The 19406-nt window shown below is 42.5% G+C and overlaps 1 protein-coding gene across 1 annotated transcript in view; it reads left to right on the top strand.

The window, feature by feature from the left end:
• TYRO3 (TYRO3 protein tyrosine kinase) overlaps nt 1–19406 on the top strand; it is a 533278-nt gene that overhangs the window by 201927 nt on the left and 311945 nt on the right. The window lies entirely within an intron of this gene.

The following is a 19406-nucleotide window of genomic DNA, read 5'->3' on the forward strand; positions in this document are numbered from 1 at the left end:
AATTTACTTCTATTATCTAATTTGCTTCATTCTCTTGATATCACTTGCTGAAAAGCATATCTAGATATGCTCAGTAGCTGCTGATTGGTTGCTGCACATAGAGGACTTGTGTGATTGGCTCACACATGTGCATTGCTATTTCTTCAACAAAGGATATCTAACAAATTGAGCAAATTAGATAATAGAAGTAAATTGGAAAGTTGTTTAAAATTGCATTCCCAATCTGAATCATGAAAGTTTATTTTTGACTAGACTGTCCCTTTAAGTGGTTCATTGACAATGGTTTATTTGAGGAGCAAATCAATTTAAAATTACACTGTGCTGTAAAATGTGTTTACCCGTAATGTGTTTCTAGTGACTTGTTATACAAGCTGCAAAGTATTAAATGTATGGGAAATTGCTCCTTTAGGTTTTTTTGTAGTATTTGAAATCCTAGTTTTGGTCACTGGACCTAAAACTCATTGTTCTCATTGCCCATTAAAATGGACTGAGCCTAGAGGAAGTGCAGACCTCCTTTTCATATCTCTTTATATATACCCAAAGATAAATACTTAAAGTCCTGACATTCTTCAGTTTGAATGGTATTTTCAATGAGCAAATCCAGCTATTTAATTTTCAAAAATAAATTTAGAAATAGAAAGGTCAAAATTGAAATATGGATGTATGAATTTCAGTTTTAAATAGAAGCATTTTGCAATATAATTAGATTTGCAAAAATGCATCTAGTAAACGTTCTTACTGTTTCATAGGTATATGTGTGTCTAGAGGATCAGGGTTCAAACGCCATGCCTGCTCCGAGAGCTGACGATGTTGTGTAATGTGTCAGTGAAGACTTAATTAGTGTCATACAAGCCACTGCTGACTCTCTGAGACGGTGTAGTGTTTGCATACTGGTGCACTGGCCCTCACAGCATATGTGCGTATTTTAGCTAATGAAAGTATATTGCAAAAATGATTCTATTTAAAGTTTAAATGTACCTGTACACATTTCATGTTCTACCTTTCTGTACCTTTTAAAGGGACATTAAAAACCAAATACAATTTATAATATTTATTGTATTGAGGTTCTTTCCCACCTCCCTCTAGTCATGGGTGCCACCATATTGTAATCTGTCTTTCACTACATTCCAGTGCTGACCTGTTTGCATCAGTGACGTGCAGTGACGTCAGAGGCTGGTGAGGCAGTGGCTTGGATACGCCTTCATTCTTTAGATATCCTTTGTTGAAGAAATAGCAATTACATGGGTGAGCAAATCACATGAGGTATCTATGTGCAGCCACCAATCAGCAGCTACTGAGCATATTTAGATATGATTTTCAACAACGGATATTAAAAGAATGAAGACAATTAGATATTAGATGTAAATTGGAAAGTTATTTAAATTGCATGTTCTTTCTAAATCATGAAAGAAAACATATGGGTTTCATGTCCCTTTAAAATGGTGTCTTGGAGAAACTGGTCAACTTAGTAAACATCTGATTTTAGTCTAAAGGAATTGTAACAGAAACTCTTGCCAGATAACACAATGCTTGCAACTGATTATGAGATCTAGAAAATACATGCCCATTAAAATATGTTTAAAACATACTTTTTACTTTAAAGGGGACACTGTAGCCAAAAAAAATTCTTTTGTGATTCAGATAGAGCATGCAGTTTAAGCAACTTTCTAATTTACTCCTATTATCAATTTTTCTTTGTTCTCTTGCTATCTTTATATGAAAAAGAAGGCATCTAAGCTTTTTTCTTGGTTCAGCACTCTGGCAGCAGTTTTTAATTGGTGGATGAATTTATCCACCAATCAGCAAGGACAACCTAGGTTGTTCACCAAAAATGGGCCTGCATCTAAACTTACATTCTTGCATTTCAAATAAAGATACCAAGAGAATAAGGAAGATTTGATAATAGGAGTAAATTAGAAAGTTGCTTAAAATTTCATGCTCTATCTGAATCTATCAAGAAATTTTTTGGGTACAGTGGTCCCTTTAATGCTGCACATTATGCTTATAGATTCTTTCATTATTCAGTAAATATAAAAATGTCTTGATCCAGTGGCGGCTGGTGAAATTTAAAGATGGTTGTAGCGCTTGACCCCACCCCCTTTAAATAAAGCCAGACCATCAGATGGCACTACCAATTCATTAATTAAATAAATAAAAGGTAGACAAAACACATACACAGAAGGTTAGAGAGAGAAAGAGAAAGACACACACACAGAGGGAGAGAGAGACACACACACGCAGAGGGTTAGAGAGGAGAGAAAGAGAGAGAGAGGAGACATACAGAGGGTTAGAGAGAGAGAGAGAGACATACAGAGGGTTAGAGAGAGAGAGAGAGACACACACACAGAGGGTTAGAGAGAGATACACCATGGGGTTAGAGAGAGAGAGAGAAGAGAAGAGACCCACAGAGGGTTAGAGAGAGAGACACACAGAGGGTTAGAGAGAGAACCACACAATCACTCACAGAGGGTTAGAGAAAGAGAGAGACACAATCAAACACAGAGGGTTTAGAGAGACACATAAGGGATGAGAGAGTCAGAGGGGGGAGGAAGAGAGACAGAGAGACCATGGGGAGAACAACACAAAAGGAGAGAGATAGAGAGAGATAGAGAGAGATAGAGAGAGATAGAGAGAGAGATTAGAGAGAGAGATAGAGAGAGAGATAGAGAGAGAGATAGAGAGAGAGATAGAGAAGAGAGATAGAGGAGATAGATAGAGAGAGAGATAAGAGAGAGAGATAGAGAGAGAGAAAGAGATAGAGATAGAGAGAGAGATAGAGAGAGAGATAGAGAGAGAGATAGAGAGAGATAGAGAGAGAGATAGAGAGAGAGATAGAGAGAGAGATAGAGAGAGAGATAGAGAGAGAGATAGAGAGAGAGATAGAGAGAGAGAAAGAGAGAGAGATAGAGAGAGAGATAGAGAGAGAGATAGAGATAGACACACAAGGGGGGGGAGGGAGAGAGACCACTGCATTTTTAAGTAATAAAACAGCAGAGCTACAGAGAGTTCAGAAAGTGAAGGCAAGCTGTTAAGTTAGTGGGTGTAAAGGTTGAGGAAACAAAATACAAAAACGACCCTGCTGTAAAAGAGTAAAAAAACACTAAACCACATTCATTAAAGGGACACTGTAGCCAAAAAATGTCTTGTGATTCAGATAGAGCATGCAATTTTAAGCAACTTTCTAATTTACTCCTATTATCAAATTGTCTTCATTTTCTTGGTATGTTTATTTGAAAAGCAAGAATGTAAGTTTAGATGCCGGCCCATTTTAGGTGAACAACCTGGGTTGTCCTTGCTGATTGGACAGCACCTTTAAACAAGTGCTGTCCATGGGTTCTGAATTTTGCTGGCTCCTTAGCTGAGATGCCTTTTTTTCAAATAAAGATTGCAAGAGAATGAAGAAAATTTGATAATAGAAGTAAATTAGAAAGTTGCTTACAATTACATGCTCTATCTGAATCATGAAAGAAAAAATTTGGGTTCAGTGTCCCTTTAAATTATAATTTTCACTAACAGAATCCCTTTCAGTGAAATCTAAGGTTGCAGAACTTACTAAGATGTGGCTAAAACACTGCTCATTGACTGCATCTCTCTTCCTGATCTGCCTCTGTCTGTATTAAAGGGACACTAAACACCTGCTGCAAATTCTCCAAACTAACTTCTGCTGTCAAACATAAATATAATTCATATCTAGTAATCAAGGATGTGTTTGCACTCTGGGCAGTTTACACCCAGTATTGTTCAAAATAATGTTGTCAAATAGAATGCTGGTACTGCTCTCAATGCTGCTATGTTTGCAGCCATGATGTAACGCACGTTTTACTCACAGGCACAGCAGTCATGTGATGCACATATTCTTATTTATCCAGTTTAGAGGGGAATTATCAGAACACTCGCTCACTGTGGAGCTGTGCGAGTGCTACATTAGCTGTATATATTATTATATTTATCTTATGTGCCTCATAAAAAAACATTCAGTTTGTGAAGGCATTAAAATAAAAGTACTGCCATTTTTTTTGCATTATAAATACATCTGCACTATTGTCTGCAGCGCAGCTCCAGGAATGCACAGTGACACCTCCGTGAACGGTTGCAAATTATCTTAGCATACTACAGAGGGGAAGAAGGTGAGGGGGCATGTTCGTTGGAAGATAGCTCTGAAGTGAATAACTAATGTATGCACTGTTAGTTTTTCAGCTGCTAGTTACAACGGAACATGCCTCCTCTTACTTACCTAGAAGCTCCCAGTTTAGCTCTGTTGAAAAGGTTAGGTGGAACACCCACTTTAATTGGGAAATAGCAGACACTCCCCCCCCCCCTTTCACTGCATATGAAAAGACTCTACACAAACAGGAACAAGCTGGAGTAGGTATACATTAGTATTCTCCTAAAATTTTGGGGCTTGGTTAGGAGTGTGAAAATCAGAGCAATGCTATTTAAAAATAAGCAAAACTATACATTTAAAAAAAAACAAAAAAAAAAACAACTGTATGGGCTATATAAATGGATCATCTACAAAACATTTATGTGAAGAAAAATCTAGTGTATAATGTCCCTTTAAGTTATTTTGAAAACATTAAAGGTAAAAAGTACAGCATACTGCACATGCCATTTCTCACATTTTCTTACAGACTGTTACACACAGTCTGAATTGCACTGTGTATAACAGCACTAAGGCCTTTATAGATAGCTAAATTCTTGCAATTTTGGTTCTTAGAAACAAATGCAAAACTATAACACATTTCCCTTTGGTATTGATAAAATTTACTATAAAGCAGATTTAAAGTGATGGCTAAATGTTCTTCTTAAATGGAAAGAGTCCACAGCTGCATTCATTACTTTTGGGAAATAAGAACCTGGCCACCAGGAGGAGGCAGACACACCCCAGCCAAAGGCTTAAATACTCCTCCCACTCCCCTCATCCCCTAATCTGTGTTCTCAAACTTGGGTTTTTTTACCCGAGTGTATTTCACACTTTTTAATGGTCGAATACCATGGTATTCTATGGTCAGACGCTGGGAGGACTTTGCCTCTTCAGTTCCATTCCGTGCTTGCAGGATGTTGGAGAGACGTCTGTTCTGTCTCTGTGCCCAGTCTTATCCAGGGTTTTGCTTGGTATTGGCGTGGCCTCCTTTTCCTATTTGAGTCTGTGAACTGGGCTCACTCTTGGAGGTGTTCTTTTTTTGTATTAGGAGACCTTTCCGTTTCCACTGTCCTCCTTTGCCTTGTCCCCTTGGGGATTTCGGCTGCTTTCCCCTTCATTTGTGGGGGGGGGGGGGGGTTCGTTTGTTTGACGGTGTCTCCTGGAGAACTTTTGACTCAGGCGAGTCCGTTTGCGGTCTCTAGTTTGGCTTCTGGACTAACTGCGAGTCGGTGTCATTGGGGCTTTTCCTCTTTAAATTTTCTCTGCTTCGGACGAAGGTTTTTTATTTTTATTGGGTAGAGGTTCAGGCCTGGTGCCCTCAGTATGGGTGCCTATTGTACCTTCTTGTCTTGTAATTCAGTGTCCTCTATAGCTTGGGTATTGTTTTCCCAAAAGTAATGAATGCAGCTTTGGACTCTTTCCATTTAAGAAGAAAAACATAAATTATGCTTACCTGATAATTTCCTTTTCTTCTGATGGAAAGAGTCCACAGCTCCCCACCCGTAATTTTATGTTGGGCGTCCTTATTATTCTTCTGGCACCTTTCACCCTGATATTTCTTCTACTGTTCCTTGGCAGAATGACTGGGGGATGAGGGGAGTGGGAGGAGTATTTAATCCTTTCGCTGAGGTGTCTTTGCCGCCTCCTGGTGGCCAGGTTCTTATTTCCCAAAAGTAATGAATGCAGCTGTGGACTCATTCCATCAGAAGAAAAGGAAATGATCAGGTTAGCATAATTTGTTTCTTGCCATTTTGGTTCTTGGTATCAAATGCAAAACTATAACACAGTTCCCTTTGGTATTGATAAAATTTACCATAAAGCATATTTAAAGTGATGGTAAATCAGAGCGTTTAACAAACACTCCGATTTACGGTCACTAAAAGTTAAGTGGATGTTAAAGGAACTGTCTAAACTTTCATGATTCAGATAGGGAATTCAATTTTAAACAACTTTCCAATTCACTTTTATCATCAAATTTGCTTTGTTTTTGGTATTCTTTGTTGAAAGCTAAACCTAGGTAAGCTTATATGCTTATTTCTAAGGCCTTGAAGGCCACCCCTTATTTCAGTGCATTTGGCAGTTTTTTACAGCTTGAGGGTGTTAGTTCATGTGTGCCATACAGATAACATTGTGACCACGCCCATGGAGTTACAAATGAGAGGGCATTGATTGGCTAAATGCAAGTCTGTCAAAAGAACTGAAATAAGGTGGCAGTCTGCAAAGGCTTAGATAAAAGGTAATCACAGAGGTAAAAAGTATATTAATATAACCTTGTTGATTATGCAAAAAAGGGGAATGGGTAATAAAGGGATTATCTATCTTTTTAAACAATAACAATTCTGGAATAGACTGTCCCTTTAAGTGATCATATATGTAAAAAAAAAAAAAAAAAGTGCTAAACTCACCCTTTATGTGCTGTTGCACAACGCTAAACTCTGCGGCCCACGGCACATTGCTCTTCTACCAATGAGGTGACACTTGCTCTTCTAAACCATTAGCCGTGCGTGCATACAGAACATTGTCAGTTGAAACGTACGGCTATTGGTTTAGAGGTGAAAACGTCACCTCATTGAAGCATAGCGATGTGCCGTTGAGTTTAGCGATATGCAACGGCACAGAAAGGGTTCGTTTTTAGCACCCTTTTTTTTTTTTACATATCTCACTTAAACTCTACTTGATTTCTCCAACATAGGTGTGTCCGGTCCACGGCGTCATCCTTACTTGTGGGATATTCTCTTCCCCAACAGGAAATGGCAAAGAGCCCAGCAAAGCTGGTCACATGATCCCTCCTAGGCTCCGCCTACCCCAGTCATTCTCTTTGCCGTTGTACAGGCAACATCTCCACGGAGATGGCTTAGAGTTTTTTAGTGTTTAACTGTAGTTTTTATTATTCAATCAAGAGTTTGTTATTTTGAAATAGTGCTGGTATGTACTATTTACTCAAACAGAAAAGAGATGAAGATTTCTGTTTGTATGAGGAAAATGATTTTAGCACCGTCACTAAAATCCATGGCTGTTCCACACAGGACTGTTGAGAGCAATTAACTTCAGTTGGGGGAACAGTGAGCAGTCTCTTGCTGCTTGAGGTATGACACATTCTAACAAGACGATGTAATGCTGGAAGCTGTCATTTTCCCTATGGGATCCGGTAAGCCATGTTTATTAAGATCGTAAATAAGGGCTTCACAAGGGCTTATTAAGACTGTAGACTTTATCTGGGCTAAATCGATTCATTTTTAACACATATTTAGCCTTGAGGAATCATTTAATCTGGGTATTTTGATATAATAATATCGGCAGGCACTGTTTTAGACACCTTATTCTTTAGGGGCTTTCCCAAATCATAGGCAGAGCCTCATTTTCGCGCCGGTGTTGCGCACTTGTTTTTGAGAGGCATGACATGCAGTCGCATGTGAGAGGAGCTCTGATACTTAGAAAAGACTTTCTGAAGGCGTCATTTGGTATCGTATTCCCCTTTGGGCTTGGTTGGGTCTCAGCAAAGCAGATACCAGGGACTGTATAGGGGTTAAAGTTAAAAACGGCTCCGGTTCCGTTATTTTAAGGGTTAAAGCTTCCAAATTTGGTGTGCAATACTTTTAAGGCTTTAAGACACTGTGGTGAAAATTTGGTGAATTTTGAACAATTCCTTCATGTTTTTTCGCAATTGCAGTAATAAAGTGTGTTCAGTTTAAAATTTAAAGTGACAGTAACGGTTTTATTTTAAAACGTTTTTTGTACTTTGTTATCAAGTTTATGCCTGTTTAACATGTCTGAACTACCAGATAGACTGTGTTCTGAATGTGGGGAAGCCAGAATTCCTATTCATTTAAATAAATGTGATTTATGTGACAATGACAATGATGCCCAAGATGATTCCTCAAGTGAGGGGAGTAAGCATGGTACTGCATCATTCCCTCCTTCGTCTACACGAGTCTTGCCCACTCAGGAGGCCCCTAGTACATCTAGCGCGCCAATACTCCTTACTATGCAACAATTAACGGCTGTAATGGATAATTCTGTCAAAAACATTTTAGCCAAAATGAACACTTATCAGCGTAAGCGCGACTGCTCTGTTTTAGATACTGAAGAGCATGACGACGCTGAAAATAATGGTTCTGAAGGGCCCCTAACCCAGTCTGATGGGGCCAGGGAGTTTTTGTCTGAGGGAGAAATTACTGATTCAGGGAACATTTCTCAACAAGCTGAACCTGATGTGATTACGTTTAAATTTAAGTTGGAACATCTCCGCATTCTGCTTAAGGAGGTATTATCCACTCTGGATGATTGTGACAAGTTGGTCATCCCAGAGAAACTATGTAAAATGGACAAGTTCCTAGAGGTCCCGGGGCTCCCAGAAGCTTTTCCTATACCCAAGCGGGTGGCGGACATTGTTAATAAAGAATGGGAAAGGCCCGGTATTCCTTTAAAAAATTGTTTCCTATGGTCGACCCCAGAAAGGACTTATGGCAGACAGTCCCCAAGGTCGAGGGAGCGGTTTCCACTTTAAACAAACGCACCACTATACCCATAGAGGATAGTTGTGCTTTCAAAGATCCTATGGATAAAAAATTAGAAGGTTTACTTAAAAAGATGTTTGTTCAGCAGGGTTACCTTCTACAACCAATTTCATGCATTGTCCCTGTCGCTACAGCCGCATGTTTCTGGTTCGATGAGCTGATAAAGGCGGGTCGATAGTGATTCTCCTCCTTATGAGGAGATTATGGACAGAATCAATGCTCTCAAATTGGCTAATTCTTTCACCCTAGACGCCACTTTGCAATTGGCTAGGTTAGCGGCTAAGAATTCTGGGTTTGCTATTGTGGCGCGCAGAGCGCTTTGGTTGAAATCTTGGTCAGCTGATGCGTCTTCCAAGAACAAGCTACTTAACATTCCTTTCAAGGGGAAAACGCTGTTTGGCCCTGACTTGAAAGAGATTATCTCTGATATCACTGGGGGTAAGGGCCACGCCCTTCCTCAGGATCGGCCTTTCAAGGCAAAAAATAAACCTAATTTTCGTCCCTTTCGTAGAAACGGACCAGCCCAAAGTGCTACGTCCTCTAAGCAAGAGGGTAATACTTCTCAAGCCAAGCCAGCTTGGAGACCAATGCAAGGCTGGAACAAGGGAAAGCAGGCCAAGAAACCTGCCACTGCTACCAAGACAGCATGAAATGTTGGCCCCCAGATCCGGGACCGGATCTGATGGGGGGCAGACTCTCTCTCTTCGCTCAGGCTTGGGCAAGAGATGTTCTGGATCCTTGGGCGCTAGAAATAGTCTCCCAAGGTTATCTTCTGGAATTCAAGGGGCTTCCCCCAAGGGGGAGGTTCCACAGGTCTCAGTTGTCTTCAGACCACATAAAAAGACAGGCATTCTTACATTGTGTAGAAGACCTGTTAAAAATGGGAGTGATTCATCCTGTTCCATTAAGAGAACAAGGGATGGGGTTCTACTCCAATCTGTTCATAGTTCCCAAAAAAGAGGGAACGTTCAGACCAATCTTAGATCTCAAGATCTTAAACAAGTTTCTCAAGGTTCCATCGTTCAAGATGGAAACCATTCGAACTATTCTTCCTTCCATCCAGGAAGGTCAATTCATGACCACGGTGGATTTAAAGGATGCGTATCTACATATTCCTATCCACAAGGAACATCATCGGTTCCTAAGGTTCGCATTCCTGGACAAGCATTACCAGTTCGTGGCGCTTCCTTTCGGATTAGCCACTGCTCCAAGGATTTTCACAAAGGTACTAGGGTCCCTTCTAGCGGTGCTAAGACCAAGGGGCATTGCTGTAGTACCTTACTTGGACGACATTCTGATTCAAGCGTCGTCCCTTCCTCAAGCAAAGGCTCACACGGACATTGTCCTGGCCTTTCTCAGATCTCACGGATGGAAAGTGAACGTGGAAAAGAGTTCTCTATCTCCGTCAACAAGGGTTCCCTTCTTGGGAACAATAATAGACTCCTTAGAAATGAGGATTTTTCTGACAGAGGCCAGAAAAACAAAACTTCTAGACTCTTGTCGGATACTTCATTCCGTTCCTCTTCCTTCCATAGCGCAGTGCATGGAAGTGATCGGTTTGATGGTAGCGGCAATGGACATAGTTCCTTTTGCGCGCATTCGTCTAAGACCATTACAACTGTGCATGCTCAGTCAGTGGAATGGGGACTATACAGACTTGTCTCCGAAGATACAAGTAAATCAGAGGACCAGAGACTCACTCCGTTGGTGGCTGTCCCTGGACAACCTGTCACAAGGGATGACATTCCGCAGACCAGAGTGGGTCATTGTCACGACCGACGCCAGTCTGATGGGCTGGGGCGCGGTCTGGGGATCCCTGAAAGCTCAGGGTCTTTGGTCTCGGGAAGAATCTCTTCTACCGATAAATATTCTGGAACTGAGAGCGATATTCAATGCTCTCAAGGTTTGGCCTCAGCTAGCGAGGGCCAAGTTCATACGGTTTCAATCAGACAACATGACAACTGTTGCGTACATCAACCATCAGGGGGGAACAAGGAGTTCCCTAGCGATGGAAGAAGTGACCAAAATCATTCTATGGGCGGAGTCTCACTCCTGCCACCTGTCTGCTATCCACATCCCAGGAGTGGAAAATTGGGAAGCGGATTTTCTGAGTCGTCAGACATTGCATCCGGGGGAGTGGGAACTCCATCCGGAAATCTTTGCCCAAGTCACTCAGCTGTGGGGCATTCCAGACATGGATCTGATGGCCTCTCGTCAGAACTTCAAAGTTCCTTGCTACGGGTCCAGATCCAGGGATCCCAAGGCGGCTCTAGTGGATGCACTAGTAGCACCTTGGACCTTCAAACTAGCTTATGTGTTCCCGCCGTTTCCTCTCATCCCCAGGCTGGTAGCCAGGATCAATCAGGAGAGGGCGTCGGTGATCTTGATAGCTCCTGCGTGGCCACGCAGGACTTGGTATGCAGATCTGGTGAATATGTCATCGGCTCCACCTTGGAAGCTACCTTTGAGACGAGACCTTCTTGTTCAGGGTCCGTTCGAACATCCGAATCTGGTTTCACTCCAGCTGACTGCTTGGAGATTGAACGCTTGATCTTATCGAAGCGAGGGTTCTCAGATTCTGTTATCGATACTCTTGTTCAGGCCAGAAAGCCTGTAACTAGAAAGATTTACCACAAAATTTGGAAAAAATATATCTGTTGGTGTGAATCTAAAGGATTCCCTTGGGACAAGGTTAAGATTCCTAAGATTCTATCCTTCCTTCAAGAAGGATTGGAAAAAGGATTATCTGCAAGTTCCCTGAAGGGACAGATTTCTGCCTTGTCTGTGTTACTTCACAAAAAGCTGGCAGCTGTGCCAGATGTTCAAGCCTTTGCTCAGGCTCTGGTTAGAATTAAGCCTGTTTACAAACCTTTGACTCCTCCTTGGAGTCTCAATTTAGTTCTTTCAGTTCTTCAGGGGGTTCCGTTTGAACCCTTACATTCCGTTGATATTAAGTTGTTATCTTGGAAAGTTTTGTTTTTAGTTGCAATTTCTTCTGCTAGAAGAGTTTCAGAATTATCTGCTCTGCAGTGTTCTCCTCCTTATCTGGTGTTCCATGCAGATAAGGTGGTTTTACGTACTAAACCTGGTTTTCTTCCAAAAGTTGTTTCTAACAAAAACATTAACCAGGAGATTATCGTACCTTCTCTGTGTCCGAAACCAGTTTCAAAGAAGGAACGTTTGTTACACAATTTGGATGTTGTTCGCGCTCTAAAATTCTATTTAGATGCTACAAAGGATTTTAGACAAACATCTTCCTTGTTTGTTGTTTATTCCGGTAAAAGGAGAGGTCAAAAAGCAACTTCTACCTCTCTCTCTTTTTGGATTAAAAGCATCATCAGATTGGCTTACGAGACTGCCGGACGGCAGCCTCCCGAAAGAATCACAGCTCATTCCACTAGGGCTGTGGCTTCCACATGGGCCTTCAAGAACGAGGCTTCTGTTGATCAGATATGTAGGGCAGCGACTTGGTCTTCACTGCACTCTTTTACCAAATTTTACAAGTTTGATACTTTTGCTTCTTCTGAGGCTATTTTTGGGAGAAAGGTTTTGCAAGCCGTGGTGCCTTCCATTTTGGTGACCTGATTTGCTCCCTCCCTTCATCCGTGTCCTAAAGCTTTGGTATTGGTTCCCACAAGTAAGGATGACGCCGTGGACCGGACACACCTATGTTGGAGAAAACAGAATTTGTTTACCTGATAAATTACTTTCTCCAACGGTGTGTCCGGTCCACGGCCCGCCCTGGTTTTTTTAATCAGGTCTGATAATTTATTTTCTTTAACTACAGTCACCACGGTACCATATGGTTTCTCCTATGCAAATATTCCTCCTTAACGTCGGTCGAATGACTGGGGTAGGCGGAGCCTAGGAGGGATCATGTGACCAGCTTTGCTGGGCTCTTTGCCATTTCCTGTTGGGGAAGAGAATATCCCACAAGTAAGGATGACGACGTGGACCGGACACACCGTTGGAGAAAGTAATTTATCAGGTAAACATAAATTCTGTTTTTTAGTGATAGTAAACCTTAGCGTTTCAACTTTAAAGGGATAGAAAGGTGAAAACAAATTAAATGTGCATGGTGCATTTCATTTTGAAATATAAGCATTTTTGCAACATACTTCCATTAGCAAAAATGCAGTCCGTACTGTCTTTCTGCGGCATACGCACATATCCTTTGAGGGCCTGTGCACCTGTATTGAAATACCACACCTTCTCAGAGTGTCAGCAGTAGCTTGTATGACACAAATTACGTCTTCAGAAGTAATACACACCACTGCCAACTCTGAGCATGCATAGTGTTCGAATACTGGTGCACGCGCTTTCACTTGGATATGTGCGTATGCCGCAGAAAACCAATAATAACTTATTAGAAGCATTTTTTCTAATGAAAGTATATTGTAAAAGTTCCTCTTTTTACACTGAAATGCATGCATGCATATTTCAATTTTGATCTTTTATCTCTTTAATTTTCACCACAGTAAAATGTTTATACATGCAGAATATACCGTGTGCAATTGATCTCATATATAAAAAAAACACTTAGCATTCTGTGCACTTTCATTTCATTTATTGCTCTACTGACGGTAGAAACATATGGCAAAAGCAATTGTTGTAGTCACTGATTCAGAGTACCCAGTATGCTGTGTAATATGTAATGGTATGTCACCTCCTACAGCTTATTTGTGGTTATTAACAGTTCTATACATGCAACTCTGTGTCTCCTGGGAATTGTGCTACTCAGAGTATAGAGCACATATGATCTCTATGGGACTCTTCAAATGTAAAAAAGTTAAAACAGGGGAAAAAACTGATAGAGATTGGTGCAGTAAGCTGATTTATTTTACTGCTTACATATGCTAATGCAAATAAACTCAATATATAGATTTATCAAACTTTTCTCCCCTCTTTGACTGCAGGTTCGCACAAGCAGTCAGGATTTATCAAACAGCAGTCATCAGAGAATTTCAATCTCCCCAATCTTGTCCGATCGGGGAGATTGACAGCTCCTGCCCGCGCACGATTGGCTGTGCGTAGGCAGGGGGCGGGGTTGCACAAGAGTACACAGGAGCACTTGTGTGCAATGGTAAATAAATGCAACAGATTGCTGCCCACCAGAGTAGAAGTTGGGCGGATGGGGGCCAATATTTACGCCTCTGTCTAATTGATAAATGGAGCTCATAGTGTTTACAAATGTTACTGTGCACTTGCAGGGGGTAAAGCACTGCTCCTACTGATCTGATTTTCTTCATAAACTGGGAGAGTCCACAGCTGCATTCATTACCTTTGGGAATTATGAACCTGGCCTCCAGGAGGAGGCAAAGACATCCCAGCCAAAGGCTTAAATACCTCCCCCACTTCCCTCATCCCCCAGTCATTCTTTGCCTCTCGTCACAGGAGGTTGGGAGAGAAGTGTCAGAAGTTTTCAGTGTAGTCTCTTATGGAGGGTAGTACTCTTTGAAATGGGACTGGAGCAGCATCTCAGTGAAAGCATGGATGAAAGTTAGAGTCCGGAGATGCAGGGAGAGTCTTTCTGCGAAACGATCCCGACTCATATTTACAGCTCCATAAGCAATCAGCGTTGACAAGTTTCGCTGTCTGATTTTTCCTCTCAAGTCCATGTCAGAAGTGACGCTACTATCTGTCACACTTGAAGGGACGTGTTCCTGTTCCACGTAGTAGATTCCGGTAAGATTGTTTCATTTTACTTTCATGATGGATGATGTAATGAAGAAAAAGACAGGGTCTCAGTGGGACTCCTTTTATCTTATGGAATCAAGGGTTAATATCAACTGAGGGGGTTTATTGAACAGGGGGGACTTTAATCATGTTAGTTATGTGATTCTGTCTGCTAATGTGTAGTGATATTTAGGCTTGTGGCTATTTCGGAACATAATGGCCTTTTTTGTAAGCAACGCGGTCTTTGAAGACTGGCATGCTTTTTCTTGGACTGCACGGTGTACCTTGTGACCAGGCGTGGTTATGCTTCTGTTCTCCATTTTGTATTCCTGACCGTGTGGCGACGGAGAGAGTCTGTTTTGCTAGTGTGTGGATCATAGGAGGTGGTGAGTGCCCCAGCCATTGGGGGTGTAAGGTGCCGTTTAATTTTTGTCCATATATACAATCTCTAAGTTATGGAGAATTCTGATTTTTTGGAGACGGGTGTTTCTGATTCAGATTCTACTTCTTGCAAAGAATATGAATTGGCCCGGGTGATATATGCCCATCAGTTATGTTCACGAATGCCGTTTTTAGAGTGCTCTATTCTCCGGAACCGGGTAATTTAGGGCCCGCTGAGCCATCCACCCCTGAGGATTCTATATCCCTTATGCTACGCAAACAGGTGTCTTAAATGCCATTTATCCTTCTCCGGTAGGTGGCTTTTTTCATCCAGAGGTTACGGCCATATATATGGCGTTGGCGCATTTACATCTTCCAGGAAGATATTGTCCATGTTCTGTTAACCAGGGCTCATCAGGCGTGGGATCATCTGGTCCAGTTCAGCCCTCTGTGAAAACGGTTTCCCATGAGGCTTCAGGGGTCCAACCCTTGGGGCCAGGATCATCAGTTGCCCTGGAGGAGGTAAGTCTTGCTTTTCGTTATAGACTGGCATGCCTTCGTGTCCTGCTGAGGCATGTTTTGGCAGTGCTGGAGGATCCAAGTACTAATGGGTTGGTGGATTCTTGGTCTTCTGTTTCAGACGGCAAGCAGGGTTAGACGAATGGGGATGAAGCAATCTCCTTGTTGTCTCTTTTTTTTGAGTATCTTATTCCAGTTTTGAGCTTTGGAAGAATTGTATCTCTGACCGGCTGGTCCTGTTAGTGTGTCCATTCTTCTTGGGCGTTAACCTGTGTGTGTTGCCCTCCTTTTATTTTGTTCCGGTTAGGATGTATTTTATTTAATTTGAAAGCTCATGTGGGTTATTTTTTCCTCTGGAAACATTTTCTTCTCTGGAATTTTTAATACTAGCAATTTTGTGGTTGCAGTGGCGCTTCTACGGAAGTTATATGAAAAGTTAGGACATTGTTATGTCTACCGTTTGTCTGTTTTATTGTCTATCCCTCCTAGGGTTAAGACTTTCTGCGGCCTTGGACAGTTTTTGGGTTCCCTATGTATCAGACTGGTCCTGATTGGGTACTAATTTCTGTCCTTTGAGGTCTATATCAGACACGTGGTGCCAGTTATACCTGGCTGGTCCGGTTGGGATGCCGAGTGGCTCACTCTTGTTTTGAGTTAAATTTTCTTGTTTTCGTTACAAGTTATAGGTGGCCTTTCTTCCTAGACAAACTGGTCCTTGTTTATTCTTCTGAGGGCATCAGAGGGGATTGTGCGCAGTCCTACTTGGCCTATCCATGCTTAGCTGGAGGGTTTTCCGAGGATTGGATCCTGGTAAGGCGTACCTTGTAGGCTCCTGGGTTCTTTAGATCAGGTGCTAGAGTTTTCTCCTTCCCATAGTGGGTTGGAGGTTCAGAGGATTCCATGGAAATCTATGGTGCCAGGTTTTGCTGATGTTTCCAGCCAGCTGTAGTAGCCTGATGGTTAGCTTAGCTGCCTAGCAAGTGGAAGGTTTGCATTTTAAAACCAGCTGCAGCTATTTATAGTCTTTTTTTTTTTTTTTTTTTTTTTTTTTTGAGGCTTCCTTTGGGATTGTCCTCTTGGACTCTGTTCCTTGATGACGGTACCTCTTCCTTCGAGTTGAGGCTGATTGGGCCTTTTTGTTCCCTTTTTTGGGGTTGGCCTTCTGATCATCTGTTTCAGGAAGTAAGGGCCTTTTGGCTTTCTTATATTATTATTATTCTTCTTATTGGTTATTTGTAGAGCGCCAACAGATTCCGCAGCGCTATAAACAAATGCGGAGTACAACAAAACAATTATAGGGATCAAATGGGTAGAGGGCCCTGCCAAGAGTTGCACTGATGTAGTCAGCTCTTAAGAAGGTGATCTACAAACAGCTGGACTCTTAGGCTTACATTCTAAGGGGGTTCAGCGGATAGCAATGGAGGAGAGGAACTGGTATATAGAAAGGTTAGCGTAGGTTGTATGCATCCCTAAACAGTAGAGTCTTTAGGAAGAACTTGAAGCTTTTAAAACTAGAAGAGAGTCTTGTGGAGCGAGGCAGAGAGTTCCACAAGATGGGAGCCAGTCTGGAGAAGTCCTGTAAACGGGAGTGTGATGAGGTGACGAGAGTAGGAGGTCGTGAGCAGAGCGAAGGGGATGGGAGGGAGAGTATCTGGAGACAAGGTCTGAGATATAGGGGGGAGCAGTGCAGTTGAGGGCTTTGTATGTCAGAATGAGAATTTTGTGTTTGATCCTAGAGGCAAGAGGAAGCCAGTGAAGGGATTGGCAGAGAGGTGCAGCAGATGAAGAGCGACGTATAAGGAATATGAGTCTGGCAGAGGCATTCATTATGGATTGTAAAGGAACTAGGTGGGAGGTGGGGAGACCAGAGAGGACAGAGTTGCAGTAATCGAGGTAGGAAAAAATGAGAGTGTATTAAAATCTTAGTTGTGTCCTGTGTAAGGAAGTGTCTAATTTTAGAGATGTTTTTAAGGTGGAAGCGGCAGGCTTTAGCGAATGACTGAATGTGAGGAGTGAAAGATCTGAGTCAAATGTGACCCCGAGACATCGGGCATGCGGGCTAGGGGTAATGAGTTGTCGACAGTTATAGAGAGATTGGGGGTGGAGAGTTTTGAAGAAAAGGGGGAAAATAAGGATCTCAGTTTTGGAGAGATTTAGCTTGAGGTAGTGAGAGGACATCCAGTTAGAGATGTGAGAAAGACAGTTAGTGACGCGGGTTAGCAAGGAAGGAGAGAGGTCTGGTGCAGAGAAGTAGATTTGGGTGTCGTTGGCATACAAATGATATTGTAAACCGTGGGACTTTATAAGGGAACCTAGTGATGACACGTAGATTGAAAAGAGAAGGGGACCGAGGACAGAGCCTTGTGGTACTCCGACAGAAAGTGGTGACGGGGCAGAGAGGAGGCCCCAGAGAAGGCTACACTAAAGGTACGGTTTGACAGGTAGGAAGAGAGCCACGAGAGGGCTGTGTCACAGATGCCGAAGGATTGGAGGGTTTGGAGCAAAAGAGGGTGGTCAATACTTCCGGGATCTCATCTGCTTCCACATTTTTGGCGATTTGCAGATAAGGTTGTCTCCTTTTTTCCCTGTGTTCACCCCTGCTTAGGCATTTGGGGTTTTCACCTGCCAGGGATTAGGATGCTCGTTCATTCGTTAATTCTTTGAGCTGTAGAGGCTTCCAGGAAGATGATCCTGAGAATAACTTCGAGACTATTATCTTCTCAATTCAGAATTTCTACGGTTTGAGCTCCCTTCTCTTGTACATTTACCTTAGTCTTTGGTCTTAGTGTTTGTTTCCCCTAGAGCCCATAGGGTCAACCAGAGTAGCTGTGTGGCTTTCATCATTGCCTAGCACCCTTTAAGTTGGAAGTTGTATCCCGCTGTGGGTGTCTTTAAGCACTCTGTGTCTGGGACACTTACGTGAGAGTTCAGTGTCCAAGGTGCCTTCAATATGACTGTGATTGCATTGCCTGTGGTACAAAGTCTGCTCCTGATGGGGTAATCCGGTGCTTCCTCAGGGGTTATTAATTTGTTTAAAGCCGACTCAGAGTTCCGGGTGTCCAGGTTTTTGTCCTGGTCCTTGTCTTTGACTTGACATTTTGGGGTTCTGTATCCAGATCTCTTAGGTCCGTTTCCGGGACATCTTCTGTTCCTACGGGCGAATATTTCTCTCTTTTATGGAGAATTAGACTTTTCTACTGGGCCGGCTGTAGTGGCCGGATGGTTCTTTCATTCGGTACTAGACGTTTGTGTCCGTCTACAGCTTTCACTCCATACCTGTGTGCGGGTGAGCTGTTCTGTTTTTGTTTTCCCTCCCTTTGGGGTGGATTTGGCATTCCATAGTATCCGCCTGGTTCTTGGAGGTAATTTTTCTTCCTCTGTTCAGTGGGGTTATCCGCCCTGCCTTGTTTGCCATTACTGTAGTTTCAGTAGAGAGCTCCTTTTTTTTTGGGAGTGTCCTTAGTCTTCGGGAAGGGAGCTCTGACTGGGTTCTGGAACCTGAGCTCTCCTTGGGGGGGCTGGATCCCCTCCCTTTTCCTTCCTGAAGGTCTTGGTGATTCGGGGAATTTTTAATTCCCTTGTCTTTCAGACGTTATCAGTCACTTTGGTGCTGGGTCCGTTGCCCGGAGCGAGGGTCAGGGATCTGTCTGATCTGTTGATCTTTGACCGCATATCATAGTTAGATAATGTGAGCCTTCCTTAGGTGGGAGGTTTCGCGGTGGATCCCTCCTCGGCAGGTAGTTTTTTCTCTACCGTTTTCTGGTTTCTGTTCTTTTCCTTTCCTGCCTTTCTTGGGAAGGAGTTCTGCACTACTTTGGAGTTCTTCATTTCTGAAGACGGTCGTGTGCAGTTTAATAGCTAGAGTTGGTGGTTTGTGTTTGCAAAGACCTCCTTTGCAGCAGGATGCCTATGGCTTTGGAGGAGCATATTCAGATATTCTGATGCTGTTTTTCTTTGGCTCCCAGGGACGATTTGTCTCTCGGTTGCTCTATCCTGGGTGCGTGTCAGCACTCTGTGTAGGGGAGGGGTTCTTCCTTCCTCCCTTTAAGTTTTCAGGGCATTACTTTGGTCCCTTGGTTTCTATGTAGATAGGGGTCTGGGATTTTCCTCTGTTTGCTCTGCTGGGTCGGTAGGGTTCTTTCATAGGTTTTGCCCTGTTTCATCCTGGT

Source organism: Bombina bombina, chromosome 1 (genome assembly GCF_027579735.1).
Source record: "Bombina bombina isolate aBomBom1 chromosome 1, aBomBom1.pri, whole genome shotgun sequence".
In the NCBI taxonomy this organism is placed as follows: Eukaryota; Metazoa; Chordata; class Amphibia; order Anura; family Bombinatoridae; genus Bombina; species Bombina bombina.